Below are 13,336 nucleotides of genomic sequence, written 5' to 3'. Positions count from 1 at the left end.
GATTTTACACCTATTGAAACAGCCATTCTCCGCTGTAAACCTATTCCTGACAACTGTTTCTCTTAGAATTGAATAAGTAATTGAAAAATAAAAGTGATTTTCTCAATACAGTTGAAGAGCAGTTAATGTAAAGGCATAAATACAATCATGCTGCGGTCATGGTTGCAGACAGTTTTTATGTAAACTTAATAAAAAGAATAAGAGCTCTTAGCTTGGAATGTTTTAATGAAATGCCACTCAACCTGAAACAGGTGATTCCGAAGTGTTGTCAGTCACTTTAGACTGAAGAGAAATAACAAGAAATAGCTTTAAGATATCAAGTAATTTGCACTAACACGCTACACTTGAGCGCCTCACCTTTGAACAGCTAACAATCCCCTTTGTTTGTTTAAACAAACTATATATGTATGCACTATACTTGATCACTTCACGAACCCACACAACCTGGTGGTCTTGGCCACCTTGCGTCTTGATTCTCTCTTCCCATGTGAGATCTCTTGCCAAGACAGCTCATGAGAACTTCACAAATTATAATAAAGGAAGCCTCCTACATGGACATCAATACTGACAGATCCAGGTCTTCTCATTTTCACCTGAGATATACTCAGGCGCAATTGGAAAGTAAATTAAAGATTGAATCGATTTCCTGAAAGAGAAGTTTGGCTTTATTTTACACATATGTTATGAGAACAGACGTATGAATGCCGTTTAAAAAACTCATTATCTAATGGTAATGTTTGATTATACAAATAGTTAATGTACAAAGGATTGACATTTTCACAAGTTTCAGCCCTAGTACCATCTAAACTCATCTTCCATGCTCTATTTCATGTTCTCTTGAACAACCTTGAGGTTTCAGGAATTCATGCCTATAAGCACTGGCTTTTAGTTTTAGAGGTTGTTCTTCAAATCTTTCTCGTAACTTTACAAATGTTTTGGAATGTCCGTGAGTCTACAGACATCCTATTCAATCCTAGAATTTTCTTTGCTTATCTGTTTCCTAATTTCATCACTTTTCTTAACTACTACTTCCTATGTTTCTTCTGCTGGTAGAAAATAAATATAAAGTTGGTCTTTTGAAACTCAAAGGCCTTTGACTTTTTTTTTTTCTGGAAAGCACCTAAGAAAAGTACAGAGGAGGTATTATTTTTATTTTATTTTACTTATTATTTTAGGTAGGGTCTTATCATGTAGCTCTGGTTGACCTGGACCTTGCTATGCAGACCAGGCTGGTCTTGAACTCACTAATGGTCAGCCTGCCTCTGCCTTCTGAGTACTAGGACTAAAGCTGTGTGGAAGTTTGAAAAGTTGCAGCAATGGCCCAGTTCTACATCTCTAACAGTGAGGGATGTTTTAAAAGTTCTACAATTGGATGGCTATGGAGAATAGACAATAGTGAAAATGGCTAAAACAATATAAATCTTGTAAGCAGTGTATATTTTACCACCATAAAAATAAAGATTAGTTTAAATAAGAAATCTGGGACCTGATATAAAAAGTTACTTAACGCCACAAAGAAAGCATGTTTAGCACAGAAAGGGTGCAAGTATGTATGGCTGAGCAAGCAGGAAAACCAGGCATTTTCTCCAGTTCAATGGATCAAATACTTCGGTTGTTACTTGCCACTGGGATTCATTCAAGTACCAATTATCAAAGGAAGTCACAAAAGACAATATTAAAGTCAGATATAATCAATTAACTGTTCATTCCCACTGACCCCAATCTCTCCTCCCCCCCCTCTCTCTCTCCTAACCAAACATCTTTTCCCCAGGTTACATTGTTTGAAGTACACACGCATGAGCATGTCATTTATCTGTATGAGTGTTGGTAAAGATGGGACTGAGAAAGAAGTGAAAATAACACCATCTTAAGCACTAATGAATTTTAAGCAGTTGAATTTTTAAAAGTAAACTCTAAGTCATACTTTGGGGCCTACTTTCCCACTTTTTAATAGCTTTCTAAAAAAACCCCAACCTTGAAATGCATGCAATTAGAAACATGCAACAGGGAGGCTAGGCTTAGTCACAGAACTATTTCAATGCAAGCTGCTTCTATTTTTGGTGTCCTACAGAGAAATAGAATCAGAATGTTCTAACCTCTGCTCATTCTGTAGGTGAGAATATTAAACTGACTGTTTGAAGAAAAAAGAACTGGGAAAGTCAGCTCTTTATCATGTTTTAATTACTGGGCGATTATTCTACTATGATGCAGGTGTTGTGGAACATGAGGATATACAATTCATTTGACGCTCATAATCGGATCCACATCTTGCTCTACAGAGTGCCATGGGTGTGGCCTATCTGTCTCATCTGGACATGGCTTCCTCACGTTGTCATCTCAGCTGTGACTGGCTTTGTGTCCCATCCGCATGAGCCTTAAAGCTCTCCAGGATCTCTTACAGCAGTGCTGCATGAAGTTAGGAATTATCAGAACTAAATGAGTTCTGAGTTCAAGCTCCCACCCGATGCCTGAATTCCTTTAAGAAGATATGCATCCTCAAAGTCAATAGTCACTGTGGTTATTGCTAGATCATATAGCATTAGGAATAAGAAAACTAATAAGCCAGGGCTATATTACTGCTTCTTTATCTGTGAAAGACTTATAAGATGGAGGGTTAAATGAACTGACCTATATAAACACGCCTAGCAGGGTGCTTGAAAGATAAAGAGCACTCAAAATGGTTATATTTAAATCCACTTGTCTCTTAGTCTTGCTTGAGTATCTAGCCCCACTCCATGTCACAGGATTTTTGGATCTTCGTTGTCACAAAGTTAAAGTTGGGGTGTCTGAAGTGTCCTTGTTCTAATAGCATCGTGAAGAAGCAATCCACAACTTCTTAAATGAAGGAAAAATGATGATACTTCTGTCATATACTAGAGTCCTGTGGTGATAGGGCTTTAGCTATGCCAAGAGGAGTTTACATAAATATCTACTTGTTCATTTCATGCTCACACTCACTCTGTTGTTTAATGTTCAATCCCAATCTACAAACAGAACAAGAATTCTAGACTCTTTGGATAGCATGAATAAGTTACCTCCACAAATCCAATCTAGACTCTTCGGATAGCCTGGAAAAATTACCTTCAGAAACCCAAGTTTCTTCCGCTCCACTCACACCTTTTGACTGACTAGTCACCAAAGAGAAGGAAAAACAAACACTGACATCTACATTAGCCCACGTGCCTATTCCATAATTCATAAATAGAAAAACTCCACTTTTCTCTGGTGAAGTTGCATTTATACTAGGCATTACAATCTTTGGGGCTATGTTTTCAAAAGTTCTTAAAGATTTCTAATTCTCTGGTTATGATTATCTTTAAAGCAATCTGGCTATACGCAGCTTTGTTGAAGATAAATTAATTCAGTTTATGAATACGTGACCTAAATTTCTTTAAGGTAATTAGCAGCTCTGGTCTACCTGAAAGATACAGTTATCAGGAGTGGGTAACTTAGTATCAGCGTGTTTCTAATATCGATGTTATTTAAAGCCATATATTAAGAGTCATAAGCATCTGTAGTGACAGAAGAGACATGCAGCAAAGTACTGGAAAACTGGAATAGAATTAATTGGTTTTGGTCTACCCACTTCAAATTAGAAATAGCAACAGAAAAAAAATTAAACACTAAATGTATTCGTTAGGCAGGATCAGCAATCATGCTGCCCACACATGATCTGCAAGTAATTTGTAAATAAGAAAATTCATCACCTGGAGAATAACAAACGCTAGTTTTATGGCCCCAAAGAATAGACAAGTAAAAACCACTAATGATTGCACCGCATAAACACAGGGGCAAAAATGGACCCTGGTGAACAAGTAAGGGTAACAAGGAACCTCATTTTTGTTATTATTAAAGTGGAGTAAAAGACGCGCAGCGTACATCTGCAGGTTTTCCTGAAGTGTTAGCACTGTTCAAAACAGGGTCACTTAAAAGGCATGGGAAAGTGTTACTACCAAGTACGGAGGGCAAAAGTCGATGTCTAGAAAGAGTCATCATTTTGCCAAAAGATTGGTGTAAAAAAGAAAACCTGCCTACCATTGCTACCTTGATATTAATTAATTTTTCTAATTGTATATTAGAAACAATTACTAATAAATGACAATCTGAAGCAATTTTAGCTTGTCATCGTCAGATGATATGACTTGGTCTATGAAGAGATTCCCCAGCACATTATTTACTGAGAAAATAAATATTAAATGGTACTTTAAGTATTGCTCTATTTTGGAGGGACCTTTGATGTGGAACACTACATTTTTACTTGTAAACTGTGGTTATGTAACATACTTTAATGCTGAAATCAAGCAAAGGCACTCAACTCTACTCCATCCAGTTGAGAATTTCCTTTTTATTGCCAGCTAAAAATTCAAAAGTAAAAAGTTTAAAATTCTGTTGGGCTGTTTCTTTAAAATATAGAGATTCATCTGCCTGTTTTAAGAAGGGGAAACATACAGCCAATTTTGCAAACAGCTTAAAGAACTAGGAACTCTAAGTTTCTCTATTTGATTGTGTCTATAGGGTGGGGCGCGTGTGCACCTAAGTGTGCAGATGTCTGAGGAGTTTAGAGGCATTGGCACCTCTGAAGCTGGAGTCACAGGTAACGAGCTGCCGCATATGGGTTCTGGAGACAAATCCCAGTCCTCCAAAAAACAGTAATTTTGTAATATGAGGAGCGGGCCTGCTTTTTGTCCCCTAGCTAGCTTACACCCAAAATAACCACAAAGAAATTGTATTAATCCAAATTACTGCCTGTCCCATTAGCTCTAGCCTCTTATTGGCTAACTCTCACATCTTGATTAACCCATTTCTATTAAATCTGTGTATCATCGTGTGACTGTGGCTTACCTGCAAGATTCTAACCTACGTCCATCTCAGGCCTGAGATTCATGGCGTCGGCCACACTGCCCTTCTTCCCAGCATTCTGTTCTGTCTACTCCGCCTATCTAAGGGCTGCCCTATCAAAAGGCCGAGGCAGTCTCTTTATTCAACCAATGAAAGCAACACTCAAACAGAAGAACCTCCTACACCATACTCTTAACTGTTGAACCATCTCTTCAGCCTCAGTTCTTACTTGTGTCATCACCCACTCCCGCCCCAAGACAGGGTTTCTCTGTGTAGTCTTGGCTGTCCTGGAACTCACTTTGTAGCTCAGGCTGGCCTCAAACTCACAGAGATCCTCCTGCCTCTGCCTCCCAAATGCAGCTGCCAACGTTTAGTTTGGAGAGTATCTGCAGAGTCTCTGGGCCGCAACCTTGTGTACTATCAAGAACACACAATGTCAGCTTGTGAAACCACACACAGCACGGCATGGCTGTAGTAGATGTTCACCCAGCTTTAGTTTCTTCATTCATTGACCCCCTTCACCAGCTCAAATTAAAAAAAGGCTAGTAGAAAAAAAAAATCACCCCTGGAGGCAAATATCTTAGACGGGATACGATTAGACAATGGAGGACCCAAGATGTTCTGAGCAGGATCGGAAAAGGAGAGTGACAGATACAAAATGACAGAGAAAGCAAGGCGGCACGCCAGCAAGGAGCACGAAACAGGAGTGAGCATGCAATATTGATGTAGAAGTCAAGGTAGAGAGGAGAAATAAAAAGAACATGAGAATGGCATTAAGGTTTTGTAAGAAATCATCTCTAGAAGATGTATTTTATGATGGCCAATAGGGAACCACAGAATTTTCGTGAGGAAAAAAAAACCTACCCAGGTAGGTTCGTTTCCTACCTTAATTTGTCATCAGCTTGACTCTGAAAACGTCGTGACGTGAGTCGTTCCTAGGAAGAAAACAAAAGTTAAAGGCTAAAGTTCTTCATGTCTGTATATGACCAGAGAGCTTGAAGGGAAATCTAAAGATCTATTTTTTTTCTTTTTAGACACATGGTTCAGTATTTATTCACAGTGTTTTCCTTCACTCGACTCATTTCTTCTAGTTAAAATTTCTATATAAAATGATACAAATCTCCCAATTCATTAGTCATTATGCCTGAATATGGCCCTAGACATAGGAAAATAACAAAACAGAAGAGAAAACCCTATTTTGTGTAAGATTTTTCTAACTGGAAGGCTTCCTGTTAGCAGGGAGCTGTTTCTTATCTTGGTGAATTCCCTGAAGCTTGCCCACACATCTTAACCAAGTCATCATTAAACTGTCTTCTAATAGCATCTTTTGAATATGTGTGTTTCCTGCTAGGATTTTAATTGATACAAGGCCCCTAGTCAGAGTTCTAGAAAGAATTTTATAAAAAAAGGAAGCTATCCTAAACAAATAAGAATAGGCATATTATTTATACAAAATCATATATTTTACTTTTCACAACTCTGAAGTGTTAGAAATTGCTTTATTTAAAATGAAAATAAATTTATTTATAGCTTTTATTTTCTTGAAACAAGATTTACCCATGTTGATAAGACGGCCTCAAACTGCTGTACTCAAATGATGCTCTTGTTTCCACTCCTCATAGCTGGCACTCTAGGCCTTTTTATAACTATTTTTATTATAGTTTTCTAATAAAACTACTATGCTGATGACATGTCATTAAAATAAATAAAAACCTCCCCTTTGCCTCTCTCCTCACCTATTATGTAAAATCATAAAAGTTTCTAATTAAAAAGTAGATGTGATAGAAAGCTGTACTCGATGAGGAAGATGGAGAAAATCTTGAGATGCGAGAAGAAGGAATTCATAGCCATTGTGGTAAGACTGTATGGTCTAGGAGTTCCTCCCTTCCAAAAGAAGTCCTTGTCCTGATCCCAAGAATCTGAACAAATTACCTCTTATTGCAAATGGGACTTTCCAGACTTGACTGAGTTTGAGTTCTTGACCTAATAATATCCTGGATTATGTCAGAGGAAGGAAACTGGAGAGTGTGCAGTTTGACAAAGAAGCATATGGGAGTGATATGGCCATAGCCAAAAATGGCTGACCATGTCTGGGGATGAAGCAGTGAAGGAATAGACTGTCTCTTGGGGCATCCAAAGAGAATTAATCCTTCCAATTTACAACTGGCTGTGACTTCAGTTTCAGAAGACACCCCACTCTCTTCAGGCCTCTGTGGGCACTATAAGTAAAATACCATACACATAAAATCCAAATGAAAGATTTTTTAAAAAGAAGCTTGGGTTTTAAAGAATTTAAACTTTATAATGAGAAGGATGAAAACAGGAGAGCATTGTTTAATTTCCATGTGTCTGTGGGCTTTCTGGAATTAGTGTTGCTGCTGAATTCTAATTTTAAGCAATGGTGATCCTATAAATTACTGGGCGGTGGTGGCGCACGCCTTTAATCCCAGCACTCAGGAAGCAGAGGCAGGTGGATCTCTGTGAGTTTGAGGCCAGCCTGGTCTATAAGAGCTAGTTCCAGGACAGGCTCCAAAGCTACAGAGAAAACTTGTCAAAAAAAAAAAAAAGATACTGGGTTACTTCAATGTTTTTTGTATTTGTTGAAGGTTTTTTTGTTACCTAGTATGTGGTCAATTTTTGAGAAGTTTGCATGAGGTGCTGAGACATGAGGAGAGTAGGAGGGAGGGGAGCAGAGAAAAATGTATAGCTCAATAAAGTCATTTTTAAAAAGAGGGAAAAAAAGGATAAAAACATGTAATTATAAAAAGGAGATTAAGAAGTTGCTACAGAGCCTGCACAGGTCTGCATGGGGTCTGAGAGGTGAAAGAAGGAGTGAACACATTGCCCCCATCCCAAACACAGAAGCTATCTCCAGGTGATAGCCTCTTGCAAATAAAAATTTAGTTTGCTCCAAGGAAGTCTCACTGAGGAAACAAACTTCTCAAGGGTGGGATAGATACCCACCCGCAGATGGCCAAAGTAAATGACCTCAACAGCATCCTTGAAGACTCATAATGTTGTATCAGGGTTTTTATTTTTTATCTTATTTTTTTATTTTTATTTTATTTTTATAGACTTTAACACAATGTATTGGTTCCATCTAAATTTCAAAGTATCTTTTCATATGGTGTCACCAGAGAAGCAATTATACAGCATACACACACACACACACACACACACACACACACACACATATATATATATATATATAACATAACTAGCATTAAAACACCAGCAAGACCGTTGCATTCTCATCTCATAAGCTTATTTCACAGCCAGGCATGGTGGTGCACACCTTTTATCCCAGCAGTCGGGAAGTAGAGACAGATCAATCCCTGCACTGGAAGCTAGCCTGTTCTACAGAGCAAGTTCTAGGAAAGGCAGGGCTATACAAAGAAACTGACTCAAAAATCAAATAAAAAAATTATTTCATGCAAATACGCATGTTTCATTCTGAGTTGTATATTAACACTATCTTAAAACATTTTAATTAGAATGATAAAAACATAATTGCTCTTATTTAGCATTAATGACCTAATTATGCTTTGAAACATAAAATATAAAGTTATCTATAAGAAAAATGACCTTCCCTTCATTGAGGTTTTTTTTTGTTGTTGTTGCTTTTGTAGTCTCAGAATTACTATTGTCGAACATTTTCAGTAAATTACTGGCATTTATTTTAAGATTCACCATAGATCTGCAATGAATTTTTTGTCATTTCTGTGAGCAAACATTAACTTCTCTCCAGAAATAGGCCCAGGTTCCCACAACTCTTAGGACATCTATATACGACACCAATATTTTAATGCATGAAGTGTTACAGAATATTGACACACTGTATGAAGATGTGTTGCTGTGTGTGATTGGTTCAATAAAAAATTTAATGGCCAATAGCTAGCTAGGCAAGAGTGATAGACTGGACTTCCAGGCAGAGGGAGGAAGATAAGAATTTAGGTGCTTGAATTATGCTAGTTAGACGCCAATGAGACATGGAGGAAGTCAGACATACAGAATGAAAGAAAAGTAAAAAGTGACATGGTAAAATGTAGATTAATAGAAACAGGTTAATTTAAGGTATAAGAGCTGGTGGGGAAAACCTAAGCAAGGGCAGAGATTTTATAGTTAATTCTAGGTCTCCACGTCATTATTTGGGAGCTGGCTGGCAAGACAAAGTCCCCTTATAGTTTAGGTTACCGCTTTGTTTATTAAATTCACAACAATTATATTTAAAAATACAAATAGAGGAAACTAATATGAAGGTTAGAAAAGATTTATGATGAGCTAGTCTAAATACCAAAGAAGTAGAAGCAACTGTGCTCTCATTTTTTAGAACCAATTAATATCACCTGACAAGGACAATTTTGTCTAAAACACCTCGTTAAAGGCTAAGAACACTTTTGGAGTTTTGCTAGAGCACCATTTTCGGACACTTAGCACATTGTTACTTAACTCTCATGCTGATAAGTTGTAATCAACCTTTCCTTTGTGGGAAATAACAAAGAGACATATTATTAATTATGAAAGCTTGGCCTTAGTTTAGACTTTTCCCCAACTAGCTCTTATAACTTAAATTAACCTGTTTTTATTAATCTACATTCTGCCATGTGATTACGTCTCCTTTGTAACACATGTCTGACTTCAGTGTCTTGCTGTCATCTCTCAAGTTTTTAGATTCATCATGAGTTCCTCCCTCTCTACAGAAATCCTGCCTATTCTCTTCTGTCTAGCTATTGGCCATTCAGCTCTTTATTAAACCAATCACAGTGACATATCTTCACGCAATGTAAATGAATATTCCACACAATAAGTAGATCGAGGTTGTCTTATAAAAGTTCTGAGATTTATGGAAGTCTTGCTTAATGAAACATTAATGTTTTTTTACTTCAGATAGGAACTAAATTTCAGTTTGAGGATTTTGTGAAATTAAGAAAAGGACATTTCTATTGCAGTTGTTAAGAAGGTAAGGTCTGCCGGGTGGTGGTGGCTCACGCCTTTGATCCCAGCACTCTGAGAGGCAGAGACAGGCATAGATCTCTGTGAGTTCGAGGCCATCCTGGTCTACAAGAGCTAGTTCTAGGATAGTCTCCAAAGCCACAGAGAAACCCTGTCTCGAAAAACCAAGTAAATAAATAAATATAAAAAATTAAAAAAAGAAGGTAAGGTCAAGTGAGCAGTTCTATTCATATGGAAACAAAAAAAGAAAGGGACACAAAAGGGAAATGGGGTTGAATAATATTAAAGCATGCTGTGCACATGGATAAAAAGATCACAACAAAACCCATTGTTTCACACTAGTTTCATATGGAAATCAAAAATTAGAAAAAGAGAGAAAGAAATGTCAATCACATTTTTTTTTAAATCCTGGAGTAGAAACTAGTTCATGGGCAGCAAAAATGATTCAGTGGTTAGAGCACTGGCCACAAAGATCTGATAACCTGAGTTCAGTCTTCTGAATATAGAAGGTGGGGGGAGTGAGCCAGCTTCCAAAAATTGTCCTGTAACTTCTACATGCTTGTCATGGCATGTTCTCTCTCTCTCTCTCTCTCTCTCTCTCTCTCTCTCTCTCTCTCTCAGTTCTTTTAGCCCTTTTTCTTTCTTTCTTTTTCTTACTTAGAGAGGGTCTCACCATGTAGTCTAGGCTGGCCTTGAACTTGATGTGTAGTGCAGACTGGCCTCAGGCTCAGAATCTTCCTGCTTCAGCTCCTGAACACTGAGACTGCAATTATATGTTACCACATTTGCCTTGTGCTAGCATTAAAAAAACCTTAAAAGATGATTATTTTGCCAAGATGGCAAGCATATCCCAATACTCAAGAGGCAGAGGCAAGAGGGTCATGAGTTCAAGGCCAATGAAAAGAAAATTATATGTAACAGGACAGATAGACTTTAAAAATATTGCAGTGAGGAGTACATGCCATACAACACCACTTTAAACTCTAAAACAAACCACACATGCACACAAACATGTTCACATGTATTTCACTGACAGAAGATCAGTTGCCTCAGTGGTTCATAGTGAATTTAAGTACAATTCACTGTGCAGGAGCATAGCAGAATTTTTTGAGTTGTTATTAGTGTTCTATATATTTATTTTGGTAGTGTTTTGTCAAAATTCATCATACGGTACACTGAAAATGGGTTCAGCTTACTTAAATCATGTTTGTTTTTTAATGCTTTTAGAATCTTCAAACGTATAACTCTTCTTGTCTCTTGTTCTCTCTCTCATTTCTCTCTCTCTCTCTTTGGTTTTCAAGATAGGGTTTCTCTGTGGCTTTTTTTTTTTTTTTTTTTTTTTGATTTTCGAGACAGGGTTTCTCCATAGCTTTTGGTTCCTGTCCTGGAACTAGCTCTTGTAGACCAGGCTAGCCTCGAACTCACAGAGATCCGCCTGCCTCTGCCTCCCGAGTGTTGGGATTTAAGGCATGCGCCACCACCGCCAGGCCTCCCTCTCATTTCTACCCCCACACTGCATCCTACTTATTGGAGTGGGGAGGGATCCGTCAACACCAATTGTGTGATCCTAGCCTACAACCTTATAGATAAACCTTGGTTTACTTATCTACTTTTCGTTGAAACTTTAAGTTTTTACAAAGCAGAAAATATGCCCTGACCACAGTAGAAACTAAAATTTAACATCAAATACAAAATATATTTGTCTGACTCCTCCATCCATCCTACCACAAAGGAGACTTGAGAAGATACAGAACACTTAAAACCAAGAAAGAATTTCACTGAAATAATAAATTCTTTAAAAGCAAACAGCAAAACCTGGATTGCTACATATCTAATAGGAATACTAGGCACCAGCACCGTCATCTTGCAGGTTACATCCAATGTGGTTTTAAGAACACTGTCGCATAAAGAATTATATTTAATATGCTTCCTAAAACTTATGAGTTGCCAACAGTTCACATCACTAAATGTGTAGTGTACATTGTGTCTTGGTGGACAGGAACTTTGCTGTTTATTTGCTAGTCTCTGAACTCGGTCAGTCTAGTGACTGGATGCATGGATGGGTTATTACCAGCCCTACACGCATGTTCAAAGCCTTCAAATGCAGTGGCATACTGCCTTTATAATAAATCCCTTTCCTCTTTCTAAGGAGCTCAGCAGACAGCTGCTATCAAATACAAGGTCTGATGGTGTGCCTAATAAGTTATAATAGTAAAATTTTCATTAACTCAGCTTCACAATTGGGAATGATAAAAAAGGACTGCTGCCATTTAATTTTTAAGAACTGTTTGGGAATAATTTAAGGAATACTTTCTGTTCAAAATTCAAAATTGGTTTTAATTGTTATACCTAATTATAGGTTTTTTTTAGTTATGCAGTTTGTATTATAAATAAATATAGATCCAGCACAAGGAAAAGAAAAAATAGGAAAATATTTACATTTTAAAGTACAGTGAATTAATTTAATGTACAAAGCCAATAGAATAATTGTTACTTTTGCCAGATGGTATTTTACATTTTGATAAAAAGATATATTCTTAATCATATATGTCAAGGAAAAGCGACCATATGTTGTTAAACACTTCCAATTTGTCATTTGCTTTAAAAGGCACTTACTGATATTGCCACGATTTTTTGATGATGTGGTATAAGTATTCTTGATGTCAATTAAATTTAATCTTTCCAAGTAATTTTTTTTAGTTCTCTTCAACTGTTTGGGCAAACAATTCAATAAAGAATTGTCTTAACATCTTCTAAGAAAAAAGGCATTCTATAGGTGACAATACAAGTAACTTTGCTTGCAAGAGCCTATGGAACTTCATTTCCTGTGTTCTAGGAAAGCAAGCAGAATGTACAGAGTAACTCAAATGATTCATATTTACTTGCCTTACATGGAGGAACCCAGGATAGTTTAAAGATTATTTTTTAAAGTGGTGATTATATTACAAAATAATTGTCCAATTTATAAAAAGATTTTTATTGAAAAAAGGTGTTTGTTACAGATGACACAGAAAATAACACTTAACCTAACTGAAGCAGCATTAGGCACCTGGTATTAGGTAATTATTAAAGCAAACATTATCTGGGCCTTCTTCCCCTGTCATCATTTCCTCCTGTCTTTTCTCATCCTATAGGATTCTATGGAAAGTTTCTTTGGGGAGTAGGGTATTAGCTACATGTCCATGCAAGTTTCTGTTGTCTGTGCATATATAAACTCCAGAAATTTTAATTGTTTCATGACTCAATCACTATCTTTTTTTCAGCTGATGGATATTTGATTAATTTTCTAATACTTGCTACTATGAGCTTCTGTGGATGCTCTAAGTGTCCTCTATTGCATCTCATCGAAAGGGCTTATGAATATACCTACAGTTAAAACTGATAGATTGAAATAGATGTATGAATTGTATTCTTATAAATATATTAATATTTATTTATTATAAATATATTTTGAACATATAAATATATTAACATTTATTATATAAATGCATGTTTATAAACATATAATATTATATAAATATTATATTATACATATAATATAACA

At 36.7% G+C, this 13,336-nt stretch overlaps 1 long non-coding RNA gene across 3 annotated transcripts in view; it reads right to left on the bottom strand.

Annotated features, from left to right (window-relative positions):
* LOC126488326 (uncharacterized) overlaps positions 1-13,336 on the bottom strand; it is a 78,306-nt gene that overhangs the window by 58,262 nt on the left and 6,708 nt on the right. For all 3 annotated transcript variants that reach the window (XR_007588654.1, XR_007588653.1, XR_007588655.1), the window contains one exon: positions 5,725-5,774. This is a non-coding gene — a long non-coding RNA (uncharacterized lncRNA). The remainder of the gene's footprint in view (positions 1-5,724; positions 5,775-13,336) is intronic.

Source organism: Alexandromys fortis, unplaced genomic scaffold, assembly GCF_014885135.2.
Source record: "Alexandromys fortis isolate MF-2015 unplaced genomic scaffold, M_Fortis_MF-2015_v1.1 scaffold_8_9099976_23576923, whole genome shotgun sequence".
In the NCBI taxonomy this organism is placed as follows: Eukaryota; Metazoa; Chordata; class Mammalia; order Rodentia; family Cricetidae; genus Alexandromys; species Alexandromys fortis.
The sequence above is the reverse complement of the archived record's forward strand: the minus strand, read 5'-3'. Positions and strand labels throughout refer to the sequence as shown.